The sequence below is a fragment of the Artibeus jamaicensis genome, unplaced genomic scaffold (assembly GCF_021234435.1).
Source record: "Artibeus jamaicensis isolate MK-2021 breed Jamaican fruit bat unplaced genomic scaffold, CSHL_Jam_final scaffold_916, whole genome shotgun sequence".
Taxonomy (NCBI): domain Eukaryota; kingdom Metazoa; phylum Chordata; class Mammalia; order Chiroptera; family Phyllostomidae; genus Artibeus; species Artibeus jamaicensis.
Window position 1 is genome coordinate 4,354,785 of NW_026522059.1, and position 27,732 is coordinate 4,382,516.

Below are 27,732 nucleotides of genomic sequence, written 5' to 3' on the forward strand. Positions count from 1 at the left end.
ATTGAAGCAACACGTCCAAGGTCACCCTGCATTAGTGGCAGGGCGACACTGCAATTTGAGGATGACTCGCGGTCCCCGTTTGATACGGGTTAACCTCCCTAAACGAGTGCCCCGGGCTCCCATTCCTCAACTACCCGCCGGCACCCCCTCCTACTCCCGAAACTCCCGGGCAACGCACCCCTTTCACGCATAGTGTGCTTTGCAAAGACTGTAGCTCAGACTCAAGAAATTTTTCACGCCGCTCGGCCAACGGAGCCTGTCCCGCCCACGGCTCCTCCTCACTGGATTGGTAGAATTCAGGGAGGCAACTCTCAGTTGCCTCTTAGGCCCTGATGACCTGCCACGCCCCTGATCTCTCCCAGCGCTTTGGGCGCAGGCGCTCCGAGCGTGCGTGCGTGCGTGCGTGCGAATGAGCACGTGAGGCCCCGGAACTTGCACAGGGGGAGAAGGCAGGAAAAGGGAGGCGAGGGGCGGGGCTGCTGTTGCCATGACAGTGACGTCAGGCGTCGGGGAGCGAACCCGGCCCATTCCCCACGCGCGCGCGCACACACAGACATGCACACGCGCGCGCACCGCTGCTCTCCCTCCGACACACTGGAGGGAAAGGTCAAACTAAAGGCGAGGGAGCGGGGAGGCCTGAGGAGCTGCCACTGCCGCGCGCCATGACGGACGTGGCCGAGGCTGCTTTCTTTCCGCCGACGCCGCCGAGCCGTTGCTCTCGTCGCGCCCCCTGCCCCCGCCCCCATGTCCGTTCTCCCCCTGTCCCCTACCCCCGGCTCTCGCGCGTCCACGCGTCCCCTCCCCCCGTCGCTCCAGGCGCGCGTCGGGCCTGGGGCGCGCGCTGGCGCTGAGCGGGAGCGGGCGTCACAGGGTAGGGGTTGCGGCGGACGATCGGGCGGCCTCCCCGCGCGACCCCCGACGTCCTCGGCGAGGGCCCGCCAGGTGAGTGTGGTTGGTGGGGGAAAGGACGTCAGAGGACGAGGCGCCGGGCGAGTTCAGCCCCCTGCCCTACCCCTTCCGGGGGCGCTGACAGGCGCTCGGGACCCGGCCTCTTGGGGGCGTCGCGGGGTCAGCCTGTCGCGGGTTCTTTTTTTGGCGCCTCTGCCCCTTAGGGGTCGGGCCCCGGAGTGGTGGGGGTTTGGGACGAGGGGCGTGCAGCCACTGGCCAGGAGTTGGCAGAGCCACCCGGGCGTGGGGACGGGCGACGGGAGGCAGGTGGGCCCCTCTCTGGGGCTTGGTGAAGAGCAGGGAGGGGGCGAGGGGCCGAGGGGCCGGGCCAGGCCAGGTGCGCGCAGGAGCCCGCAGGAAGCTTTAAAGAAATGTTTGTTGGGCAGTTGGGAGAAACTCTGCCCTTGGGACAAAGTGCCTTGCTTCTGCCCCAGCCAGCGAAAGTGGCAGATTTCAGCAAAACTCGGGGGAAGCAGGCAGGGCAGGATGGAAGGGAAAGGGGCCGGGAAGAGCCGTCTGGATGTGAACCAAATATGAACGAATCCGACTAGGGCATGATGTGTGGACGTTGCCATGCCAGTGTTTGATGTCTGCTGCTCATGGTTATTTTAGGACTAAAGGGTAAAAAAAGTTACTTGGGAGAGAGAGAACTGCTTGAATGGTCAGAAGTCCTTCCTTGTTTATGCAGGAAATGGGTTAATCTTTCACACACACGCCCCCCCCCCCATTGAATCTGTACCCAGGGACTTTAAAAATACTTAAATACAAACTCTGAAGCCCCAAACAAGGTAATGTTTGTGTGATGAGTTTCAGGTGTCTGGCTTCGTGTTCCCTGGCAGAAAAACAGGAGGACAGCGAAGTACTTGATATGCTATAGCAGTCGCCTTTTTGTAATAAGCTTTGGAGCCTATCAAAGCAGAGTTGAGCTCTAACAGCCAGGGTTAAGTAATCACATTGACCCAGCGCCACCCACCAATCAGGAGCTTCCCTGGAAGTAACTGGGAAGACTGCTTCCAGCCCAGCACCCTGGTGATGGTGAAAAACCGGTGCTTCTGCTGATTGTTTTTCCTCTTTAGTTTTCCACTGTTGTAACGCATGCTACCTATTTACCAAACGTTGGAAGGAATTATCCATAGTTAAACTGCTCTCCTTTGAGTCTCTTTTAAATGATCAAGCACAAGTTCTCCCAGGCCTGTCTTCATAGTGAAAGTTACTTGGAAATTCAAATAGAGTAGTTTCAAATCGATAAGGTTTTTTGAATTTAGCTCAAACAGATTATACCAAGTGGGTCACGTGTTTAAAATTTAAATCTCAGCCAAGAACATGTCTGGTTAGTGGAAGGTTCCGGGTTGTGACAGCCGAGGACAGGTCTGAAGAGGTCTTTGGTGAGGGATCAGAGAACAGCCAGGACACCCTTCCTGGAGAGTTCAGTGTTAACTGGTAGTTCAGCACATACAAATTTGTTCCTCACCTAAGCCTGTCAGACATGTGGGGACTTCTGTTGGTGAAGGATCTTTGGTTATTTGTCTTTTTCAAAAAGTTGTGTCAACAGAGAACCCTCCTTTTGAAATTGAGTCATCATGGCACGTAGCCAGGATACCCAAGGCTCTCGGAACAAGATGTATGGGAGGATTACGCAGTTCGGGGCCCTGTTTAATCCTTTCTGTGCTGGGGTTTTTGTACCCAGTTCTGTGCTGTGGTGCCCCTTTCACGTGTGGCTCCTATTGGCTGTTGGCTACACACGTTCTATATGGAGTCCTGTCCTGGGGTACTCGAATGTTACAACCTAAAACATCATTTCCTGTGATATGTTAATATATATTTATTTATGTTTTTTTCCTTCTCTTTGTAAAGGAAACCCTAGAATTGGGCACACCAGCTCTTACTCAGCACATCCCCCTCCTGTAGGTCTCCTTGACCTTGGTGGCATCATGGAGGTCAGTGTTCACGAAGATAAAAAGTTCTTGCTTTCTGCCAAGTGATAGAGATACATAGGAAAGTGATCTAAGATATGTATATTTTGATTAAAAAATAATTTTCATTGGGCATTGTGATTATTACCAAAATAATGTACTGACTCCCTCTTGGGACTACTTTTACATTTCTGTTTCACATTAAAAACAATCACTCAATTCCTTTTTTCAGCTTTTCTAGTGTTGCTCGTATATTCTACCACAGATGAACAACTGGTTTTGGGGTGACATTTTTAGAATTTGGGAACCAGGGAGAAGGGCAGCAGTGCTGGGACAGAGTTAACCTGTGAGGGCCCCGGTGCTCCCCTGAAGAAATTTGGTATGTACAAGTGTAAGATTACACAAGAAATTAAATAGTGGCTAGTTCCATTATTATGTGAGAATTCCATATTTTACAAAGAGGGCTCACTAAAAGTTTCCTTCAAATAATTAATGCTTTTTTATGATACTTGTAAAACATGATTTGACTTAACGAAAAAGCAGTTGGCACACAGCAATTTAGGAACATGTTTTTGGCATATTGCACAGTTTATCAATGTGTTTCTTGAATTGTCTCTTTCCCAACAACATTTGGGGGCAAAATTATAGTATTAATGGACTTCTTAAATGCAAAGTTCTGTTACTCGCATGCACCTATTAATGTTTTCACTGAATGGGAAAATTGTCATGTGATTTGTGCTTTACCATTGAAGGAGTACATTGAACCCTAATTAAAATGCCAGAAATTTATGGCCACGTTTGTCTGGAAACCCATCCAAGGTCACATAGTTACTGAGGTATCAAAAGCACCTTGTTACCAGACACTCTCGCTAGGATGGTGGTCCCACGGCGTAGGCCAGCCAGTGGTTGTACCCAGACTGCAGCCAATTTAAAATAAATAGATTTGGTCCAAAGTCCACATGTAATGAAAACCATGACCTTGAATTTTTTCTCTAGGTGCAAATTATTCTCCAGAATTAAAGGCTTGATTTTCCTAAGGTGCAGTTCTATTTGGGTCACTCGTGGAAAATTCTATTTCGATAAAAGAACAACTGCATACTCTTTAAACCTTCAGGGGAGTGTTTTTTCTTCTTTTTGTTAGTGCATTTGGGCTTATTTGGAATCAGAAGAGATGATGTTGAATGAAATACCTGGGGAGTTTTCCTTCTGAAATCATTTCGCCTTGGTGAGTGTGAGTTAACATGAGAGCCTGCTAGTGGGGTAGCTCAGATTTTGTTGGGATAAGGGAGGGAAAGAGGAACTAGACGCAAACTTTATTGGGGATAGTTCAAGGGATTCACCCTGCTTGGTGCTGCTCATGCCTGGCTTCCTTAGAGTGACACCCATCCTTCTCACTGTTAGAGGAGCCTTATTCTTAAAGAAGGGATCGGAAAGACTAGAGCTAAACATACAGGTGTATTAGCATTCAGCTAATTAAACTTCTTTTGAGAAGTTAAATTGCTTTTTGTTTTGTTTTATGCGTTAGAAAGAAGGAAATTTCCCTGCTGACTGTGGGCTGAGCCCCACTCTGGGGTGATGGGCACTGTCCTGTCCATGCATCACTGACTATTACGAAAACGTAAGGAGCGGCTCGAATGGTGCCCCTGAGTTTTTAGAACAGGCTCTTAGTTTCTGTGTTGAACAAATGAGGATTGAAGATGTGATGTTAGAGAAGAATTGAGTTTTTTTTTTTAAACCCTGAGGGACTGTCCCCAAAGGATTGCTAATGTAGAACCTGGTGAGGTAGTAAGTTCATTACTCAGATTTATCATTAATGAGGATGTGTAATTGAAAAGTTTTCAAGTATGTGCAAACAATAATAATAATACTGCATTTAAAAGATATTTGTACCTAGATGTGGGAGAAAAGAGGTCGTGATCAGAAATTTTAATTGGAAGGCTGATTTATGTTCTTCATGTCATTACCTAACCCACTGTCTCTTTTTAAATGTCACTTAACGTTTCCTTCCCCAGTTTTCTTTTCTGTAAAACATGGTCAGTAGTGCAAGCAACTTTATGTAAACTGGATTTTGAAATAATATTTGCTGGACACCTTAAGCCTAAAATACTACCTAGTACTGATATGTATGTGTAAGTCCACTAAGTGGGATTTAAAAATGCTTAGACCTTGCATAATGTGCAGAAATTTGGGCAAAAGTTTTAAAAATAAGAAAGGCTGAATTCAGAATTGTAGTCACAGGTGGTTGTACATTGCATTCTCCTCGTTCTCCTGAAGGGACTTTCTCTCGCTATTACATATTTGTGCTTTCCACACTCCCGCTGTGCTGGTGCTTAGTGTTGGGTCATCTTATCTGTAGCATCAACAGAAAGTTCAGAATTACGAAACTATTCTCTGTATATCCCCCCCCCCAACTGTTCCCTCTGGGAGAGCCTTTGAATTTCAGATATTGAATGTGGTTTAATCAGAAGTTACTCTAAATAGAAAGGTTACTGCAGTTTTCACAAACTAGAAGAAAATATAAATATATCTTGAGATAGTTTTGAACATTTTTGTATACTGTATGGACAATTAAACATGGTGTGTATAATTCAGATTTTCTGTTATTAGCATTTAAATTAACTTTATTTGGTGTATTGTTAAAATCAACATCATAATTGCATATTCTCTTAAAAAATATATATTTATGGAATATTTTTCACAAAACGTGCCCTTAAATGGGCAAGAGATAGAAATTTTACTCTGAAACCTTCTAACTGATCATAGAGTTAAATGCATATGGTTAATGTTTGATGTTGGGGATGGTGTTGATTGGCATTTTTATATATGAGGATTTTCTTCTGTTTTTATAGGGTTACTTTCAAGTATGTATTGATAAACAGAAGCATTCCTCTACAGAAAGTCATTTGTGTTTAACGATTATTTGACAGTGCTCAGACTTTTGTATTTGAAGTAAATAGAAATGAATAATTTATTAAGCTGCTGTCCCCAAAATGTGCTAATTTGGTCAGAACATGTGATACAATTTATTTTTCTATAGTGTACAGTTATTTTTATCTCCCCCAAATTTATAGCAGAATAGTTGGCTATTTTGGCAAATTTAGGAGTGTAGCATATGCCCAGAAACGATCCATTAAATGCTAAGTGTCAAACTGAGTTTACGATATTATTTGGGATAGTATTTTTCTTATAATGACATTTACATTGTTTCTGTTTAAGTACCATTTCTTGAACATGCCTGTAAGTGAAGACTTGTACATGTTGGTCACATGATGTATTGAAGGATTAAATTTAGATCCTCTGCTTCTCTTCCCTCTTCCTCCGTTTCAGTAGTTGGTCCTCACTCACTGTGAGAGAGCTTTAATGCCTGACAGGGTGGCGCGGGTGACTGTTGGCTGTTTTTTTCAAAGTGTGTACTATCTGATGTGGAAAAGTGAGACTGTTCTGTAACTCTTACTGTGTGCTAAGCATTGTTTTGAGAATCTGTTTTTAATTTATTTATAAAGGGATGACACTTTAAAAATTCTTGAAACTATTGAAGTGGTTATGTTCCCCCCAAAATACCAGAGTGAGGAGCAGAGAGGATGGTAGGGTTAGACTAGATCGTATACAGTAAATGTGATTGTTCGCTACCCAACATTAAAGGACTAAATAGCTTTTCTGTAGGATTGTAACCTTGCTGTTTCAGTAGCACTTCTCACTGTGCTGGAGTCAGGAGTGTCAAATCGTCAGGAATGGCAAATGCGTATCTTTAATTAGTTTTACACGTTACTGCTGGGAACAGGTTAGGTAGCTGTGAGAGGGATGGGCAGTTTCACGGTGGTGGTCATTTCCAGTGAGCACGTTTAGAACCCCCAGTATTATAAGATGGGAGAGCAGGTACTGAAGTGATAGGTGGGGAAGGATTTTCACAGACAAAGCCGTTGTTAAGAAAACTCAAGTGCACCAATCTTGAAAAAAATTACATCACACCAATTACAGTCATAGTCTATGTTTTGAATATTCTGAGGCCATTTGTGTCTAATCATAAATTCTAAGTTTCAGTTAGAAGATGTGGTCACTTAAGTTGTAGTTTAACTCAAGAGCACAAAAGCTGATCATTAATCTTTACCTTCCTTTTTCTTTATTACAACTTTTTTGTCATTAATTTCGAAGGCCTAATACTGTCTGCTTAGTTCTGTATGTGCCTAGTTCTATAATTGAAGAGAAACTACCAGAGTGAATCCTTACACCTGAGTAAGGGTCACATCAGGAGAGGTGTGAAGTATGTACAGAACATAGTGTTTCTTTCTAAAGCAGTGGGGTTTTGTAAAAGAATCTTTATTTATTGGTGTGAGAGAGACAGACAGACCCCGATGTGTTCCACTTACTTACGCATTCATTGCTTGCTTCTTGTATGTGCCCTGACCAGGAATCGATCCCGCAAGCTTGACATTTAACAACTGATCAACCCAGCCAGGGCCTAAAGAGGTGGTTTTGAAATTGTTTCATAAAGTCTTCTGGAGGAAGTCAAGCAGGTTCGTTCCAATTTCAGCCAGTACAGTTTTACTGTGGTCACCTTTAAGTGTGGAAGTTTGCATTAGATTTCATTCAAGTGCAGGGTTTCGTTGTTGAAAATAGAAAGTGTGGTAGCCACTGTTGTTAGCATATTTGACCTCATCACTGTCCTGCTTAAATCCTTGCAATGGTCGGGCGTTTTCGTTATGGCCCTCGGACTCTCTGTATCTAGCTCCAGCTCCATTCTTCACCTCTCATCGCTGTTTCCCCAGCTCTCCAGGCCCCCTGCATTCTAGTTCTCCTTAAACTGCTTGGTCTTCCCTAGGAGGGAAATGGCACTGCGCCGCGCCTTCACACGTGGAACGGCCATCACTCGTGCCGTGTTAGGTGGAACTCTCTTCCCTCGGGACCCCGGTCATAGCTCCATAAAAGCATTTCATTGTTTTGTAGCTGCGACCCCTTGAGAGCAGAGACCATCTAACTGACCTTTGTGTCCACACCACTTGGTGTTCATTAAGTAGTCAAATGGCTGTGGAATATTGCATTTAGAACTTGAGAAGTAGTAGAATTGCCTTAATGCACACTCTTTTGAATAAAACATCCCAGATCTAGCCTGTGCAGAATATTTTCAGTGACATGGTGGCAGGCATTATGCTAAGTGTGCGAAAGGCACTCAGTCACACTTACCATGAAGTGTAACACAGCCAGACTGTGTAGTACGTGGAAGGATTAGATTAGATTGCAGTAGGTGCTGTTGGCTTAACTGACATGATGGATCCGATTCAGTCATCTGATCTTAAAAGCTGTTGTGAAAGCATTTAATAATAATCCTATAGTCTTGACTGCCTGTGAACAGTCTCTTCATATGTGGTCAAAGGTCACAGGCTCAGAGAGACCTTCAAATGGCAGCATGTGTATGTAGTGACGCCCACCCACGAAGGTGAGAGAGTGGCTCCTGGAGCCGTCCTGCGTGGATTCACATTCTTCCTCCACCTGTCCCTAGCCACGCCACCCTGTGCAAGTTACTTATTATTCAGTGCCTCCTTTTCTTATCTGTAAAATAAGGATACTGATAGTACTACTTTAAATGGCTACAATGAAGGATATACATGAGTCGATGTACGTTGAGCACTTAAAAATGTCCAACACATAGAAAACACTCAATGCATGTTAGCTATAATTAATTTCTAGTGGCTTCTTATTTAAACAAATGTTTATTGTACGTCATTGCCATCAAACAATTGCTTTAGTGCACAAGTATCTAATTTAAAAGAAAGTTAACATTTGTATCTGGCTACTACATTGTAAAACTGGTGACTGTTCTGTCTCCTCGCTGGCTCGCTCCCCACCCGCGGCGGAGTGCGGACTGTTCTGTCTGAGGGTGGATGTGCGGGGTTTGAAGCTGGGTCTCCTGACTCTGCTGCAGACCGTTCTGCGGCCTTTGGGGTTCCCAGTTGTGCCCCCAAGAGAAGGGGGGCGGAATCCAATGACAAATTGAACAAGCTTTCACCTGTTCCAAGTAAGTCCTGAATTTCCATGCTCCTTAGTAGAGACAGGTGTTCAACTTTTTTGCTTTTCACCTTTTCCTCTACCTCTTTGGCTCAAAGAGTAGATTTTTAAAAATCTGAATGAATGTTCATTCCGGAAAGGCACATACACATTTTCTTAAATAAGTCAGCGAACCTGCTCTTTAAGCTCATATTTTATCTAAATACCTGCAGTGAGGGCAGTAGGTAGGTAGGGCATTAGTGATTTATGTCAGTACAGTGAAGTCCTGTTAAATGTCACCATTTAGGATGCAGAGAAACATTTAAGGGAAAAAGAAATTTGTATCCCAAGACATTTTGCAGATTGGTTATAATTACAAATGAATAATACATAATACCCCATGCGTGTTCGTAGCCTGCTTTGACTCTTCTCTTGTGTAGCAATTAAAATACAGTGAGAAATTAGTGGGTAACTCTAAAAAACACTCCATTAAAGGAAGGATTTTAAAAAACCGTTTTGAGTTTTCTGTGCTAGTTGAGTGAGTTGAAGATGCGGCCTTGGACGTAAAGGTGTCGGGCATTTACACTCCGAGCCACCTGCTGGGGAGCCCACCGTGCGCAGAGAACGCAGGGGGACGGAAAGCCGGAAACAAGAATGGGAAGGTGCTGGGTGTCGAAAAGGGTCAGGGAACCAGATGAGACATTAGCAAGGAGCCGTGTTTACACGCCGGTGGCACATGTGTAATAAGCTGCCATGGGAAATCTGAATTCTTATCAAGGCGATCGATGTACTGGTATTGTCTTGTAATTACAACATTGTTTAACGTGAGCAAATTTTGGCTTGATTGCCATTGTAGGAACTCATAAAATATTTTTTTGCACGTCCTTGGAATTTGTAGGAGTTAAGTCATACCAGGAAAAACAACTTCTAGACTAAATACAGTTTTGACTAAGCCTGTTTCCTCTGTACAAGTCAAGACGCCATGTCCGTGCCCTGGTTTAATGTTATCCAGCGCGAAATCTCATTTCCCTTCAGCGGCGTGCCTCTCTGTGTCAGGCCAAGCAACTTCTCGTTTTACTTCTTACTTCAGTTCTTGTTTCTTCTTGTTGTTGTTGTTGGTATTAATATTATTTAATCAAAAAAGAGAGATGCCATTGGGGCTTTTTCAGGTGCCTCCAAAATGTTTCGTTTTACGGAGGAGCAAGGGAGGCTTGTCCAGCCCGCAGCCGGTTCGGGCTCCTCAACAGCGTCCCCACCACGTTGTCCGCCGTCCACCCTGGTTGTCTTGGAAGGGTTCCAGTTGTCAGAAATGACTTCTCTCGGAGCTGGATCTGTTTCCCCAACTTCCACTTACTGGTATGAGAAACGTCTTCTCACACACAGCAACTCTGCTAAAGTGCTGGAGAGTGACTGTCAAGTCCCACTCAAGTCTCTCTGCCGCGCTACAGGGAAAAAGCCCTAATTCTCAGTCCGTACACACAGGACGTGCTTCACAGGCCTTTCTCCGTCCACATCGATCAATTCACAACAAAGTCTGTTTGTCAGTATGCCTCTGAAAATATGGTGGCCGGGACTCAACTGCCTCCGTCCGACGTGGACGGGTGATTGCTGGATACAATGAAGCTATTATCCGGATACTGTACTTCCTCTGATGCTGCCTGAAATTTGCATTACGTGTTTTGACAGCCACATTACCCTTTGATCACACTGAGCCTGTGGTCAGCTAAAACCTTGTCTCTTTCATGTGAACCGCTTTGTCTGAGCTTTGCTATTCTTTACTTGCCACTTGATGCTTTGAAAGTAAATGCAGGATGTTATGTGTTGCATTACTATAAAAGTGTAAATGAATTTATCTTTATCAAATTTCATCCCATTGGACTATCCAGAGGTCTCAGCTAACATTTGCATAATATGGTAGAGTTTTCATGTAGCTTTCACAAATATTTTAATTTAATCTTTGCAACAACCATCCGAGAGTCAAGAGAGAAAAAGCACTTTCCACTAAGTCAGGAATTGGCAGACGAAATACTTTCGTTGCAGGTTTCTGATTCCAGATCCCATGCTCATCTTATCACTGTGAGCCCTTAGCCTGTCCTTTACTGTGTGGCCAGCGCCACATGGCTGGTGCATCCAGTGAGCAAGGCCGATGACAGGCCCAGCCCTGTGGTGTTTGCGGCCTGGTATATAAATAATTGCCTCCAGTTAGCACTTGGGCGCTGTGGTAAATCGTAGTATTGTTCAAAGTACTTGTTGCATCTCTCTACCAGGCTCCTCTCTGTAGGGGAATTACATTTCCCATTCTGTTGACATCGGGTTTGGACACTTGGCTTTCCTTGATCAGTAACAGTGTTAGAGGAAGTGACACGTCCTATGTTTGGGCAGATGTTTTAAATTCCAATTCACGGTTCTGCCTCTCATGAAACCCGCTGCTGCGTCTGGGGCTGGTCTCAGGACAGTGGAGCCCCACGGAAGCTCCCACGTGGCAGATGCTTCCTGTGAGTGAGCAATGAACGCGTGTGCTGTGGCCCTGTGGTTTGGGGGCCATTGGTCACCGTGACACAATGTGACCCAGACAGTGTGTGTCCTGACCACACCGAAGACGCTCCCCGAAGATGGGGACTCGTCCTCGGCAAGCTTGCGGGGCCAGCGGCGTCTTAGTTTTTTTTTTGTTGTCGTAGGCTTATAACAATTCTTAAATATTTTAGAAGTTAAAAGTGTGGACAGACTTAGAGTGTAGAACCTAGATAATTGGCAGAGTGGAGGTGCTGGCACCTGAAAAGGAAACAGGAGGTTTGGGAGTGAAGATGCAAGTCCCTGTGTTAGGCCTCCCCTTTCGGCCGTTTTCTTTCTTTGATCAAGTCGCTGTGAGTCTCGTTCTGTTCTCAGCGTGTGAAGTGGAGCCATCACGAAGTGAAGTGAGGAGGGCGGGCGAGGTTCCTGCCCCCTAAGGCTTCTGTCCTGGCGGTGTGACACGGGAGGGGGGCAGACAACAAGGAGTGGACGGAATTAACAAGCTGCGTGACTTCAGGTCACCATGAGACCTGTGACAAGTCTCGGGGAGGGAGTGGTGAGAAGGAGTTGCAGGGCCGGGAGCCCCTCCCTGGGCCGGCAGAGGAGAGCTTTTCGAGGGGTGCCCTGGGGTGGGCCCCGGGCTGGCAGGAGCCAGGCACAGGAAGACCGTGTGACGACGAGTCTGGCAGAGAAGCCTGGAGGCTGGCGGCCAGTGCTGGAGAGGTCTGGGTTATCGAAAGCAAATACTGCTTTGTTTTATATCTCTTACATTTTACTAACACTCGTGCACTTACACGTATTTTTAAAATGATTTCTTACAGGCACGTATGTTATACACTTGTATATTTTCAAAAATAGTTTTTTGTGTTATTTTTCCCTTTGTGGCGGTTGACTAGCATAGCAGTAAGGAACACAGCTTTGGTTTCAGTTACGAGCATAATGAGTGAGCACAGAGACGCCCTCACTGAGTATCAACAGATCTTCATTACTGGTATACAGTGCCTTTTGCAGGATCTGGGATTACTGAGCTGAATGGACTTTCAGAATCATTGTCTTCATTTTTTTCTTTTACAGAAGAACTGACTTAGATCCAAAGAGGTTAAGGGGCTCACATGATATAAACATAAAAAATAAAGTAAGCCTGGTTTTCATTATGCTCCCAGTTGTAGGATGAAACCTCTTAAGGCAAAATTCGGAACCAGGGAAAGACAGCGGCATCAGTTTGCCTCATGTTTGCTGCCGCCTTTGTTTCTCATTCCTGTGACGCCTGTAATGTCCTGCACTCGGTCCTGGAAGTGCACTCAGCTGGGGTGTTGGGATGAGTCAGACGCCCCCCCTTAGTGCAGAGACAGACAGGTAAACAAACAGTTGCCACGAAGGGTAAATGGCTTGGTGAAGGCGAACTCCCGTGGCCCGCAGGTGCAGGTGCAGAGTCTGCTCACCCCAGAGTCAGAAGTGCTTGGCCCTTCATTTCAGGCAGTCTGTCGAGTTGCCTCGGCTCTTTGGTCTTTCCTGCACCTTTTGCCTCCCAGCCGTAGCCCTGGGCCAACCACGAGCAAATTGGAAGTCCCTTCATCAGGCTGCCTCTGACCAGTAGAACTTGTCTCGATAGCCCTCTCTGTTCCTGCTGCTTCAGAGCCCTGAGGCCTCAACAGGTACCCAGGGCCAGTGAGAAGCCACCTTGATATCAGCATCCTCTTATTTTAAATTGAATTGCATTTAGAGACTTTTAAGAATAGTTGATGCAGATTTTATTAATGCTTCATGTTTGAAAAATTCTTAAACTGAGAAATGATGTTTTTTCTTTATTGTGGCTCATTTGCTGTGCGCGCACGTGCACACACACACGTAGCCATTCCAGAAGACTAGTACACGAAGTTCGTTGTTGATGTGCTAACATGTTCTGAATCTTAAAGTAAGGTACCAAAAATGCATTTGGAGCACAGGTAGACAAAGTAGCATGACTGCAGTTATGGGAAACAGTAGTTACTTGTTAAGCCTTCCTCTTTCAAGAGCTTGTAATTTTATATGTAGCCCAGGCATCACCCCTGGGGCAGGCAGGCTTCATTCTTGCTCTTGGTTCTGTGTTACAAGGTTTGGTTCAAAAGTGAACTACTAACTTGCTGTCTTCCGCACATAGTATGTTTACATTTCTGCTTTTTTTTTTTTGGTAAGGTTTAGTTCGATACTCCTAATCCTGCCTTTGTTTAACAAATAGTGTCTTTTTCTACAAGGTGAACCCCTGACATTGTTTCCGTGTATGAAATCAAACCCCACCAGTACGGCACACCTCGTCTGGAGTACCAGACGGCCCCGGTGACTGCTGTGTTTGCACAGGGCGCTGGAGGGCGACACGCTCCCCAACCTAAGGCAGTGGGACACCAGGCGTTCTCCCTCTCCTGGGTTACATGAGGGTAAGATGGTCCATCTCCCAGGCCTGGTGGGAAAGGAATTGGAAGCTGAGAAGTATTTTCTATGGAGAGTGAATAAGGGATCCATAGTGAACAATTTTAGCGTGCACAGAACACACCATCGGCATTGCTAAGTGTGACGCCATCATCTCTCGGAAGGTCTCTGTGGTGAGCGCGCACCTTTCTCAGTTGACAGTGGAGGCGTGTGGCACAGGTGAGAGCAGGCGTGGGAGTCCGGCCATGGGGTCCAGGGCCCCGTCTGCCGGCTCCTGTGTGGCTCTGGCCAGACTGCTTTCTGCCTCGTGCTCTTCATTACAAAAAAAGGGTAGTGCTGGTACCCACCTCGCGGGGCTGTTACGAGTAGATGAGTTACACACTGGACACACGTAGAACACCTGCCTCAAACACAGTGAGCACCAGGCACGGGTTGATCGTAGTATTGATGTGTGTCTGTAAAACGTTTTTAGTGGCTGGATTCACTGGTGAAATTTTCATAGAGAATTTGGCATTTGAACTTGAAGTATAAGCAGGATTTATAAAAATCAAATTGAAAATAGGAAAAGCGCCCTGGCTGGTGTGACTCAGTGGATTGAGCACCAGCCTGCAAACCAAAGGGTTGTTGTTGGTTCAATTCCCAGTCAAGGCACATACTTGTTGCCCACTAGGTCCCCAGTAGGGGGCGCATGAGAGGCAACCACACATTGATGTTTCTCTCCCTCTCTTTCTCCCTCCCTCTGAGTCTAAAAATAAAATAAATATCTTTATTTAAAAAAAAAGAAAATAGGAAAAGCTATGTGAACACTTGGAAAGAGGAAGCGAAGAACCATCTTCCCTCCTTTCTCCTGTCATTCATCACACTGTCGGGGTGCCTGCCGCCGAGCTCAGCGATTGGTGAGCATTACATTCTTGCTCACACCTCACAGTAACCCGACAAGATGAGCGTCTTCTCTTGTTACAGAAGGAGCCACAGCAACGTAAATCACTTTCCCAAAGTCATGGAGTTGCACGCATGTTGGCCTCCTTCTGTCTCACCGTAAAGCTCAGCGTCTTCAGCAATAATACAGCTGACTCTCGGACGCTGATTCCCAGAAGTCCTGCAAAGGGCGACCGCCCCGCGGGTAGAGTCCTGCACGCTGGCAGCATCACGGTGCGGAGAGCGCATGCGGGGCCCTGGACACCGCACGGTCATTTTGGAGGCTGTCGAGAGACAGGCGCGTGCCGCTGAGTGTGTCGGTGCCATCGCCCCTGCCGTCCTGGCCGTGTGGGCTGCTCTCAGCGGAGAAGGACAGCGTTTCGGTGGTTGAAGTTTTTATTATTTTTTAGTGGAAATTGCACACTTCTCCCCAGCAGCATCCTGGCTGACTGGTGTGGCCGCCAGCTGCCCTCACACCTTGGCGGCCTAGGGCTGACCACTCCCGGTGCGCCTTCTCAGCCCCTCCCTGGGGTGGGGGCCGGGGGGCTGTACCTCCGCCTGCCGACCCTGGGCATCTGGTGTGGTCTGTGAGCTTTCTGTGGTGCGTGATTAGAACGTTCTCAGTCCTGTGACTGTTTATTCCTTCCATTTTCTCACTACTTCACACTTTTTTTTAACTCTAAGGGCACATTACTGGAACTGAGGCTAAAGCCTAGATAGATCAGTGGTTAGGAGACTCTCCTGTGCGTCAGAATCACCTGCAAGGCTTGTTAGGCACGTGGCTGGGTCTGTCCCCTCGTTCCTGACCCGGGGAGTCTGAGGCCACAGCCCGAGCTTGGCCAGATCACTGCTCAGGGTGTGCCTCCCTCCTCACTGGTGCAGTGGAACGCACCCTCCTCTGCTGTGGCTCTCGACATGCACTGTAAAGCTGAGGCGGGAGGCCATGTGAGAGCACGGGGAAGCCTCTGTGACAGAGAGCAGCCAGTGGTAGGGAGTAAATGAGCCTCAAAGAACAGGCGGCATGGCCATCATTACAAGCATCCGCCATGTTCCAGGTGTCTCACACCAAGTGAGTTTGTTGCCTGCCGGGTGCAGTGGACAGACAGGTGCAGTTCCGCACAGTAGCGCTGGTGCAGCCCCAGCTCGGTCATAGTCCAGTTCTGTCTGGACAGAAGATTACGTGTATGTCATGTATAGTTTGTCCATTTTTACAAAAATCTAAACACAAAGGTACCAATCTAGTAGTAAGAAGGGTAACTCAAATATGTTACATTGTGACAAAGATAGAATCATCAACTGTGCCAAAAATGGAGCATCTTTAGCCTCAGCTACAACCTCATTAGATGTGACCTGTTTCACTGTGCATTTGATTATGATGAACAAAATTAAAAAACATTTATGAAAAATAGAATATGTTATAATTAAAATTATGTTTAAAAGATATGTGTAATCATAGGTATTTTATCATTGATTTTTGTAACATAATTATTCAGCTTCTGTACATTTTCAACTATCTTTAAGAATACATTATATACAAACATACAGCATTTGATAAAATTCCCTAATAACCTTGAAAAGAGTCTACATATTGTATGTGTCAGTAACCATAGTAACTGATAAAAATTTCATTTTTCATCAACCCTTTAAAAAATTAAACTGAGAACAGAGGGAAATTGAAGGAGAGAATTGTAATTACTGGTTCATTGCAACTTAATATTCCACATCCTAATTAGTTAAGCATCATGTACCCACCTAGGCATGAAATAGCTATTTTTTTTCTAATTTAAATCAGAAATTTTCAGTTGTAGAACAGCTTGAATAGCCTTTGCTGTAAACAGCCACTGGACTTTTAAAGTGTTTGTCTTCAGAAACAATGAAGGCCATTGTGTGTCCATAGAGACCGCATGCACTTTTTTGGTTATTTCCAGCAGTATTTCTATAATGGGTAAAGTTAAGTACAACATTTAAACAAAAAAATTTTTTAGAAAGTATCCCTGAAATATTATCACAGGGTAAAGGGCAGTGACTGAAATTCCTTACTTTGTAGTTTCTAAAAAAAAAAAAAAATTGATAATAGAAAATTAGGAGCCTTTCAAAATTGTGCATATTGGTGGTTTTGGTAGTTATCTGGTAAGGCATGTGTACATAGTGCGCATGCTTATGAATGTATGTCTGTATGTTCATTTCTAGGAAGTGTCTGATTCGTTTAAGAAACAACACTTTTACATGTTTTAGATTAAAGCAAATGTTGGTTTTGATCGAAAGCAGATTTACTGTGTTGCCTAGTCCTCTCTCTCAGGAAAATGGTGTGAGAAACAAAATGGTTTCGGTGTATCACTTTATAAACAAACCCAAGGTCACGAGCTTATTCCTTTCATTATTTACTTTGCTTTGTTCTTTTCCGTGCACTCTGTATCCCTAACCGAACTCGGCTGAGACCGAGGGGGGAACCTTCGGCTCCTGCTCAGTCCAGCTCCACCGTCAGCACAGCCCCTGTAGGGGGGGCTGGGCCGGGACACTGTTTAATGGAAAGAGTTGCTGTTAATAATAGTAGAACAACGTGAATAAAGCCGGACTTCGGGAGCAGACGTGTGGTCACCGATCATTACGGTCATCATTCTAGTGTGTTTATTAATTTGAATCTCAAGATTTAGGGAGAAAAGGACTCATTGTTGCATGTAGCAAATAGAAAAATGTATCTTCATGTAGGACAACGGGGTGTAATACTTTAATGAATTTATAATGCAAGTTTTTAAATTAAAACATAGAGGAAAAATTACGGTTGATGAACCACTTACTATCGAGAACAGCGTTGACTCACTGTTTTTGTTCCAAGATGTCGCAGGAGTCGTTCGGCACGAAGAGCCTGTGCATCACCAGACAGAGGCGGGGACTGGCAGCGTCCGGCCTTCGCCTCCCGAGTACCGTTCAGAAAGTCTGTGGCTGTAAACATCCCCGACTGGAAGCTGTAAGACACAGCCGAGCTTTCAGTCAGATGTTTGCTGCTCCCGGCTCTTCACAGACCTCACTGGGGCACACTCCTGTCTGGAAGTGGGGGTCGGGAGGCGCGCAGTGCGTGGGGCCCCTAGAGGCCTTTAGAGCCCTTCCCTGACCTCCCTGAGTGGGCCGAGTGCGGGAGCCGTCCGGCCACAGGACATCCTGTCGCGGATGCCCTCCAGCTGCCCAGACTTCAGGTGCTGCTCTGGGACTTAGAGATTTTACTTTTTCCCCCACCGTGGGTTCTCATTTCTGTTTTTGCCGTATCAGTGGAATTTTAATGCCATTGCCTTTCCTAGTAGCTGCAGTCTTAACTCCCGGCAGTTCTGGAGACCGCCTCTTCCTTGGGGATGCGTGGACGTCGTGGAGGGTCCGCTCCCCACCGCCGCCCGGCAGCGCGCAGCCGAGGGTTCCAGTCGCCTCCGGAGAGAAGAGGCGCGCGCGGCCCCGTCTCCCTCCTCTCAGCGCCCTGGCGGAGGTCACAGCTCCTCATCAGAGCTCTGCCCACCAACTGCATGACTGCAGACCACCGAGCCTGCTCACGACATTTGTCACTGGTTCCATTTGACGGTGTTTACTCAGTGTACTTTCCCAAGTGTTCTCAGGGTGCCCCTTGCCTTTTCCCTTCCTCAGCAGAGTGTGCGCACCTGGCAAGCAGCTGCGCTGTGTCTGCTTCTCGTGCTTCTGCTCAGACCGAGTGACGCGGGGCTTCTCCGCGGTGACGTGCAGTGCGGGCCAGCGGGCAGTATATGATTTTACAACAGCTTTCTTTCCTGAGTTTTAACAGTGCTTTATTTCTGTTTGTGTTTTGGACACTGTGAAACGTTTCTATTCTACTCTAATTTTTCTTGAGTAAAGCATTGATGCTTTCATAACTTATTATTAAATTGCTAAGCATTCTGTGTTAGGTTCAGTGCATAATTAAAGGAAAAGGTAAAGTTTTTGCTAATTTAATTTTAAACACTACTTTGATTAGATCACAAGCTTTTTTAAGGGCATGGACGTAAATAAAGCACCTTGCATGGCAAAGGCTCAAGTAACAATTTAATTTTATTGTAGCAGTGTCTGCTGTTTCCTTCTATTTTTTTTTTTAAGATTTTATCTGTTTATCTTTAGAGGGGAAGGGAAGGAGAGAGGGAGAGAAACATCAATGTATGGTTGCCTTCGTGCGTCCCCTGCTGGGAACTGGCCTGCAACCCAGGCATGTGCCCTGACTGGGAATCGAACCATGATTGTCTGGTTCACAGGCCCGCGTGCTCAATCCACTGAGCTACACCACCCAGGGCATCCTTCTGTTTTTTATCCGGATGAGCAAATGGCAGTTTGAGCCATAATGTAGCCACTCTAAATGTATCTGGGCTACAGCATTGACTTTTAAGTGTTGCCTTGCTCAAGTGGCAGCTTGAAGACAGACTCGGCCGAGTCGACGGAAGGAGGGGTAGTTGCTCCAGGCACAGGTCACTTTGTGACCTGGGAGTGTGGTCTCTGTGCTTGCTGACGGGCAGCACCAGGTGTCCCTTCCTACTGAACTCGCAATGAAGCAGATTTATCGTACGTTCTGTGAAGCCTTGGAGGCAGGACGGCGAGTGGATAGAGCCGTTTCTGAGAGCCCAAGAAATGCATCCTGGCGAAGGAAAAAAGGGTTTTCTGGTTATAGGATTGTTTTGTTAGACTGGGTGACATTTTTTATTTCCTATGAAAAAGTTGGTTATATAGCTTTAAAGTTCAGTAAGATGGATAAAAACCACCTACTACAATAATTTACACAGCTAAATTAAAAAGGTAGCCCAAATCTAAGCTAAAACTGGGGTAGCATTCTGTGTAAAGCTGCTAGGCAGCTAGTCCAGTTGTCCCTGGGCGCTGCGGGATTCTGGGGCCATCTGTGTCATGTAACATTTGTACCGTGTCCTTCTGCCCCAATAAGGTAGGTCGGGGACCACGTCAGCTTTAACCCCGGTGGCGCCTTTGCTTTGCTGCACTGGAGTACAGCTTTTTAGTCATTTGCAGATGACTTCTATGTGTTTTAATTTTGAAGCATCACAGACTTCCCGTTGGCTTGGAGATTTAGCAGTTGACTGTTGAGAACTGATCCCTCAAAATCTCAGGTCACCAGTACTCACCGGTGACCTGTGACAACTTGTTTCCCGTCCTCTGTTGGTATTTAGGGAGAAGCGTGTGGTCTTTATTGACAGGTCACAGAAAGCCTAGAAATTCTTTACTATTTAAGGAGATATTTTAAATCTAATGTTAAATTATTTTTAGTTACTGAACACCATTCTGAAAATGACTATTTTTCTTAGTATTGGCTTTGAGATTACTTAGGGATAACTTTTTGAGAAAACCACTATAAAATTGTGTCTTCGAGTTCCTTTCCAGTTAGAAATGCTGTGTGCAGATGTTCTGGGTTAAAGCCGCCTTGTTGGTCCGCACTGGCCTCACTCCTGCGGCGGCGTTTCCGCACAGTGAGGCCTCTGGGTGCCTGCCGTGCTCATCGCGTGTGGCACATCCTGACTCCCTTCTACTCCTCTGGTTAAAACTTTCTTCACTGAGAGAGTGACTGTGTCTTTATTTTCTGTGCATATTCAGGGGAAAAAAAGTTTGAAGTGTAAATACCAGTCGGAGCTTGCTTACTTTTTACGGTTTTGCTGTTTCGGACCGCCGCTGCCGCGGCTTCCCCAGCCCGGCACCTGGAGGTGGGCGCGCGGTGCATGTTCCGACGTCGCCCTTTCAGAAAACCTGCAGTGCACGGCAGGCTCCCGGCAACTGGAGGTTTGTTGCTACCTTTGCTTTGGCTTTCAACGCATTTGGTGAAACAGCGCACTGGTTTTCAAATGTTAGTGTGTGTCACAGTTCGTCGGAGGGCTTCTTCATCCAAACACAGGTGGCTGGGCCTCGAGGGAGTGTCTGACTCTGCCATAGGTCTGGGGCCAGGCTTGAGAATGGGCATGTTCCCCCCCCCCCCCCCACCCAGTTCCCATGCCCCGCGGGTGGCCGTTCTGAACCGGTGCCGTCCAGACCCCGGAACTCGTCTCAGAGTTTCCCCCTGTCCCATATTATGTCCAGTCAGCGACTAAAGAAAAATACACAAAACCCCAACTTCAAGAACATAGGAATGCAGAAGTTGGAGTTTTATGGTGATGTGCCAATCATATCTCGAACAAAGATTTGATCTCCAAAATACATAAAAACTCACATGACTCCACTCCAGGAAGTCAAGCAATCCAATTTTTAAAAAACAGGTAAAGGACCTGAACAGACACTTCTCCAAGGAGGACATTCAGGGGGCCCAGAGACATTTTGAAAGGAGGCTCAGCATCACTAGCCATCAGAGAGATGCAAATTAAAACCACAATGAGATACCACTTCAGCCCCGTCAGAATGGCCATTATAAAGCAAGAAACAACAAGTGCTAGTGAGGTTGTGGAGAAAAGGGAACCCTAGTGCACTGTTGGTGGGAATGCAGACTAGTGCAGCCACTGTGGAAAACAGTATGGAATTTCCTCAAAACTAAAGATGGGACTGCTTTTTAATCTGGCAATTCCACTGCTGGGATTATACCATAAGAATTCTGAAACACCAATCCAAAAGAATCTATGCACCCCAGTGTTCATAGTACCACAGTTTACAATAGCCAAGTGCTGGAAGCAAGCTAGGTGCCCGGCAGTAAATGAAATGGGTGGATCCAAAAAAACTGGTACATTTACACAATGGGATACTGCACAGCAGAGAGAAAGAAGGAGCTCCTACCCTTTGCAACAGCATGGATGGAACTGGAGAGTATTATGCTAAGTGAAAATAAGCCAGGCAGTGAAAGGTAAATACAATATGATCTCACCTAAAAGTGGAACTTTATCAACAAAACAAACAAGTGACCAAAATAGAACCAGAGACATTGAAATAAAGAACAAACTGACAGTAACCAGAGGGAAGGGGAGAGAGAAAGAACAGGAAAGAAGGGAAAGGGTTGTCAAGGATCGCGTATAAAGGACCCATGGAGGAAGCCGAAGGGGGGGTGGCGGCGGGAAAATGGAGACAACTGTATTTGAATATTTTTTTTTAAAAGATTGATTTTTAAAAAGATTTGTTGGAAGCCTGAAACCTGTTTTTCTCCCAGGGAAAGTATCGCTTTGTTTAGTACCTAAAAACCTTTTTGAATAAATTTGCAAAGAAAAGCAGAAGAAAAATACTGCTGTGATAGCAGTAGTGGAAACAGAAAAACAATATCCTCGTTGAGGGTGGAGGAGGCCCTGAGAGCTGATGCTCCAGGAAGAGAAGCCAGAGGGGGGTGAGAGGCCAGTTTCCCGAGGGGCAGGATGCCCATGACATTCCAAAGGTTTTTAGAGTTTTCTGGCAGTGGCGCCTACATTTAATCTTACCTCCAAGTTTGAGGATGTCCTTCTTCATGCAAGCGTCTGGATAGGGCCACCTTCGATGCTTAGCAGCGGTGCTGTGTCACTGTGTTTGAATCGGGGGAGTGGGGTTGCTGCTGGCAGCTGAGGGCATTGGGGGGGGGCCCATGCGAGGAGGTTGTTCCTGAGGTGCAATTATCCGAATTAAGCGTGTGGGGGAGGATGTGCGGAGAGGCAGCTGGAGGAGAAGAGAAATAAGGAAAAGGCCACAGCTAAGCCTGGAGCTCCTCTATGGTGTTTTATTAACTTTGTCTTTCACCCGAAACAAGAAGCTTCTTAATGAGGAAGAATGGCTGATCGGGGCCCCATACTCGCCATCAGACAAGTTCCTTTAAGTTCAGAGGTTTTGAAGAGAGGGGTGTCGGCAGATGGAAGGCTGTGAAGGCAGCCGCATTCAGACCAGAACATTTACAGAATGTCTGCGTGTGTTGCCATAAATGACTGCAGTGGAAGGAATGTCACTTCTGCCTTTTCCTCGGATTCCCAGTTTGTCTTTCACCTTGACTTGTGCCTCATCGAAGTGAGTCACGGTAACTGCCTTTTTTTTTTTTTTTTTTTCAACAGATTCAGAAAAGTTATCTTTTTAAAATAGAATAATCCGTCGTGTGTACCTCAATGTGCATGTGTGTCTCAGGTGGAAGACCAGTGTAGCAAAGCGTTCCGGCAGCCGTGCTGCAACCCAAGCCCAGTTCATGTAAACATCCTACACTCAGCTGTGGTGCACGACTGGCTGGGAGGCGGATGTTTACTTCAGCTGTCTTGGAATATCAGCCCTTAACACCAGAGCTGCATGCGGCAAGGCGAGTGTGCAGAGGCCGGGTTTTTTAATGTGATTACTCTAACTTTAAACTGCCGTCCTGTCTTTTCATTGTGTTTTCCTCTCCCTAACGTGACCCGATTGCGCGTCCTGAGAGGACAGTGTCATTTGAGTGTCAGATTTGTGGGTGTCCCGGTGCGCTTCAGCAAGCCTGGCTTTGAAGTCACGGCCATCTGGGCATGCTCAGTGAGATTGCTGCATGATTTGGAGGAGGAAACAGGGCTGCTGTTTCACACTTCGGTGCTGTTCTCACTTACAAAACAGGTATAGTGCCTACTTCAGCTGTGAGGACGAGCCTACGTGACGACGGGAAAGTGGCTCATTAGGCAGCGTGGCCCGCTGAGGGCTCAGGAAGACCTAGCTGGGGCTGGCGCTCGCTGCGGGGCCCAGCCCAGTGCAGAACGAAGTTCAGGTGCACAGTCGTCACTGGTACGTCTCCAGGAGACGTAGCTGTTTTCATCGTAGCAATAAAGAGGATGTCAACTTTCTGATTCAATGGAAATGTTCTGAATCCTGGATACCAGGGATTCACTTAGTGACAAAGAGTTTTGAAGCCCAGCTTCTTCAACTCATATTCCAGTTCTGCCACTTACTAGCTGTGTTTCTTTGGGGATGTTATCAACCTCTCCATGTGTCGGTTTCCGCAGTCTGCTAAATTGGGATGGTAACACCACCTGCCTAATAGGATTATTATGAAATGAAGTTAGTTAATAACAGTAGTGTGTTGGAATAATTCCTGTACATACTAAGGTCTTGATAAATGGTGGCTGTTGTTACTATTATTTCAACACGTTTGTCATCTGTTATGTTTTCCCAGAGTAAAGTTGTATTATATTTCTAAATAATTTAAAGATAATATCTGATAATTAGTTCTAGATATGTATTGGTTGGTTTAAATGACATTTTCATATTTTGTGCTCTTACTGAAGATACTTAAAATTTTCTTTAGCTTTGTTTTTCGACTCCATGAAATCAGCTTTTCATTTTTTAGTAACATAACCATATTCTGGGTAGGTTAAAAAACAAAACAACTACCACAAAACCAAAATCACTTAAGCACACATTATTCTAGCAGCTTGGAAGGGGACTCTCAATGCTTATTTGTGCCAAATCCAGAACTGGAACTTACATTTGATGCTTCCCCTATGGAAGATGCATACGCGGTATGAGAAATTCACATAAATAACCACGTGAAATGAAGGCCTGGAGACTTGTTCTGGGAAAGGTGAGTGCTGTCTCTCTAATTATTTTGTTCAGTGAACTAATTTTTCATTATTTTCTTTGTCATTAAACGGGAGCTGTTCTGTTATGTTCTTGGATGCAAAACATATATTTCAGTGAGTTCCACATGTTCATCTGAAACTTGTTAAGAATTTAAATTATAATTTATAATACTTCAAGAAAAGTATCAATGCATTAGGGAAGCATCATAAAATCAAAAGGTGGTCTTATGAAATGTACTTTTCAAATTAAGCATATTTGGGAGTTCCTATCATCTTACCTTAGAACCTCAGTGAATAAGACAACAAATTTTCTTTAATATTCTCCAGTATGAAAAATATTTGCATATTGTGTGGTTTAGGCTATCAAATGTCCTATAGGCCTAATTCTAGTGCTTTTTACTTCATCACTGTTTTGTTTAACGGTCTGGTGTTTATGTCTTTATACTTCATACTTTCCTGATGACATAGTGGGGGCTTTGATAATGTGGGTCATCAGCCTTGTCCCCCTTTGTCACTTAGAAAAAGCTCTACATTAAAGTCGAGTTGTAGTTAAGTGAAAAATTGAAGCGTTTATCTTGTTTTAATTAATACAGTGAAACATTCTAAGGTATACTGAGCTTTTTCCATCTTTATAGGAAAATACATATCTTGATATCTTTAAAAACTGTACATTTATTAGAAATATAAAGGAAACTTATTTTCTGATGAATATGTGCTTATCAGTTTTAAATGTTACAGAATTTTACTAAGATAGTGGAGGAGTAAGTAGAAGCTACACTAACCTTCTCCCAGAATAAATGTTACAAAATTTGGGTAAATGTTAAAATGTTCCTATTTCTCCCAATTGCCATTCGTTATTTGATTGATAGAGACCAATATCGAGTTGGATTTCTTTAGTATTTGGGTATGTGCTGAAATTAAACTATTTTCTGTCATTTGAAGGTTTACTGTGTTTTCTCATCATAATTTTGTCGGCACTCGGCGTACGTTATTTAACTTGTCCCAGTTTGATTATGTCGCTCACCTCATTCATTCCCAGTAGTAGAATTTTATGATTCCAAATGCATGCTTCCTACGGACGTCAGTAATTAAAAGTGTCGGTTAAAACGGGGGGTGTGTGGTCCACAAGAACTCGCCTTGTGGTTCTGTTCATGTCGGGGATTCTGCTGCTTCACGAAGTCACAGTGGTATTCGGGGCAGTCGCCATGAGCAACTACGTGATCTTCTTCTATCGTCAACTGCCTGATGTGAAGATGTTTAAAAAGTAGAAATATGCTGGTATCCGATTCTGGATGAAAACGAAGGGGTGGTTTCATAACTAAAATGAAAAGGGACTTTTCCTCACTTTCCCTCTTCGTCTAGCCGCCAGGCAGCACGTTATGAAACCAATAGCAGTTTCCCATTTAGCACTTTTTGTGTGTGGACTGGGGTTACTTTTCTTATTAGCCTGAACTTCCTGTAATTTTATGGAAAAGGAGCAGTCCCCCAGGCAGTTTTATGATTTAATACACGTCGTTCCTCTGGGGCTGAGTCAAACGCTCTCACGAGTCCAGTTCTCAGCAGCAGAACCTGCTCTGCCACTCAGCTGTCCCGGGACTGACCGGGTGCGGCCAGAGCTGGTGTATCAAACATGCTGACCCTTCCTCACCTACTCAGGGTGGCTCTTTAAAGACTCCAGCTATGTGTTCACTGTTTGTCCTTCTGCCTAAAGAGATTTAAAAACAGGATTTGGACTGTTGGTTTGAGAAGGTTCCTTTGCTGCTTGTTCTCCACGCCAGTTTATAAGAGCTCAAGTTCCCCAGAAGAAAAGACTTTCGCAGGGTTTCTTTGATTGGAAAAAGTGTCAGAGGCCCTAAAGGTACGCAGCTGCCTTAAGGTTGACCTTGTAAGTTTTCCTTATTCTGTGGGTTGTCTGTGGAAACACTTGTGTGGGTGTCCTGTGTATATTGGACGATCACTTGCTTAAAACTCTTCTGTGTATGGTCAGCAGCACAGACAGACGTGTCCATCATCAGGGCACGGAGTTACTTTTCAGTAAAGGTATGAGTGTGAATGAGAACTAGAGTTTGGGGGCTGGGGACCGGCAAGCCCTTCGTTTTCAGGTAGCGTTCTAGAAGTTTGGGCACTTGTTCTGTCTGTTTAGAGTAAAACATGCAGGTGCCCCTTTTCACATTCGCGTCCCACAGCCCTCCCTCTGTTACAGGGAATCGATAGCGATACACCTTCCACACCCGTGTGTTTGCACACAGGTCCCCACCTGGCTGACGGGTGGTGGTTTTAATATCGTCACAAAGGCATACTCTGTGTATCTTGTCCTCTTTCATGCATTTTGGAGAACTTTCCATATTTGTGTATCAGATTTTAAAAAATCTTTGTTTAAATGGACCATGACCTATTTCCTTCCCTATTGGTAGGTTTGGAGGTGGCTCCAGTCTTTCACTGTTATAGGCATGACTATTTTTACAGCACAGTTTATAAAGGCATGACTGCTGTGTCAAGGAACACGTCTATTTAAAACATGGGTAGATACTGCTAAACTAATCTCGGAGGGTCAGCGCCAGTTCGTACTCCAATTGGCAGTACAGGAGAGTCCATGTCCTCACATCCCTGCCAGGGTGCGCTCAGCCTGTTCACGTTTGCTCACCGAAGCTTTTAAGTGGTGTATCTTGTTTATTGCATTCCCTTGTGGAGAAATAAATACATTTCCATGTATTTATTGGCTTCTTCCTCTCATTTTTTTTATTGCACATGCATACCCTTCGCCCATATTTCTCTAAGCTTGTCAGTTTGCTCTTACTGCTTTCTAATAACTCTACGTATTTTGGATATTTCTTTTCTTATATGTGTTACCAATATTTCCTCCTAATCTGTTACGTGTTTTTTAACTTGATTTAAAACTGTTATGTAATCTTTTGTGACTTCTGTAATCTTTTGTAGGAATGCCTTTTCTACCCTCAATATTATAAATACATGATCCTAAATACATTATCTTTCAATGTTTTAAAAACAGTAGTTCAGTGCTCAGAAATGCCACTAATTATACGCCAGTATTTTATACACTTAAGAAGAAAGCATAAACTTGAGAAACAGTGCTTTCTAACCATTTCAGATTTTATTTACTTCAAGAAATGTATTAGACATTTATTCAGACCAGTTTTTTAAATCATAAAACATATACAAGGAAAAGCATTTCATCACATCCAAATCTTTGCATTCATAATCCTTGCTCTCTGGGTATTCCTCTGAATTTGTCACTCATCTGAGCACATCTTTCGTTATTAGGCTCTGAACACTCGCGAGTGCTACGGTGTATGTGCAGCACCTGTTACGGTGCAGGTATCACCTGGGCACCTTCACGCACGTCCTCGTGCAGCCCTTGCAGCAGCCCCCGGGTGACGCTGTTCGTACATTTTACAGTTGAGGGGTCTGCGCCTCAGAGAAGTGAGGCTGCTCGTAATCACGGAGCACTTCAAGTGTCGGAGACCCCTGACTCCAGAGGCCGTGCCCAGGCACCGCCCATGGTTCAGGACCAGGGTCTGGGTCTGGGTCATGCATGGAGGTTAAAAGAGTTAATACATGCAGGAAGTCTGCCCTTGTGTAGTCATTCT

At 45.1% G+C, this 27,732-nt stretch overlaps 1 long non-coding RNA gene across 2 annotated transcripts in view; it reads left to right on the forward strand.

Annotated features, from left to right (window-relative positions):
* Positions 1–542: 542 nt before the first annotated feature.
* LOC119064641 (uncharacterized) overlaps positions 543–27,732 on the forward strand; it is a 30,456-nt gene continuing 3,266 nt past the window's right edge. Inside the window, exons 1-3 of one of the 2 annotated variants that reach the window (XR_008390774.1) lie at positions 543–942; positions 2,803–2,885; positions 4,003–4,086. This is a non-coding gene — a long non-coding RNA (uncharacterized LOC119064641). The remainder of the gene's footprint in view (positions 943–2,802; positions 2,886–4,002; positions 4,087–27,732) is intronic. The other variant, XR_008390773.1, reaches the window with a different exon arrangement.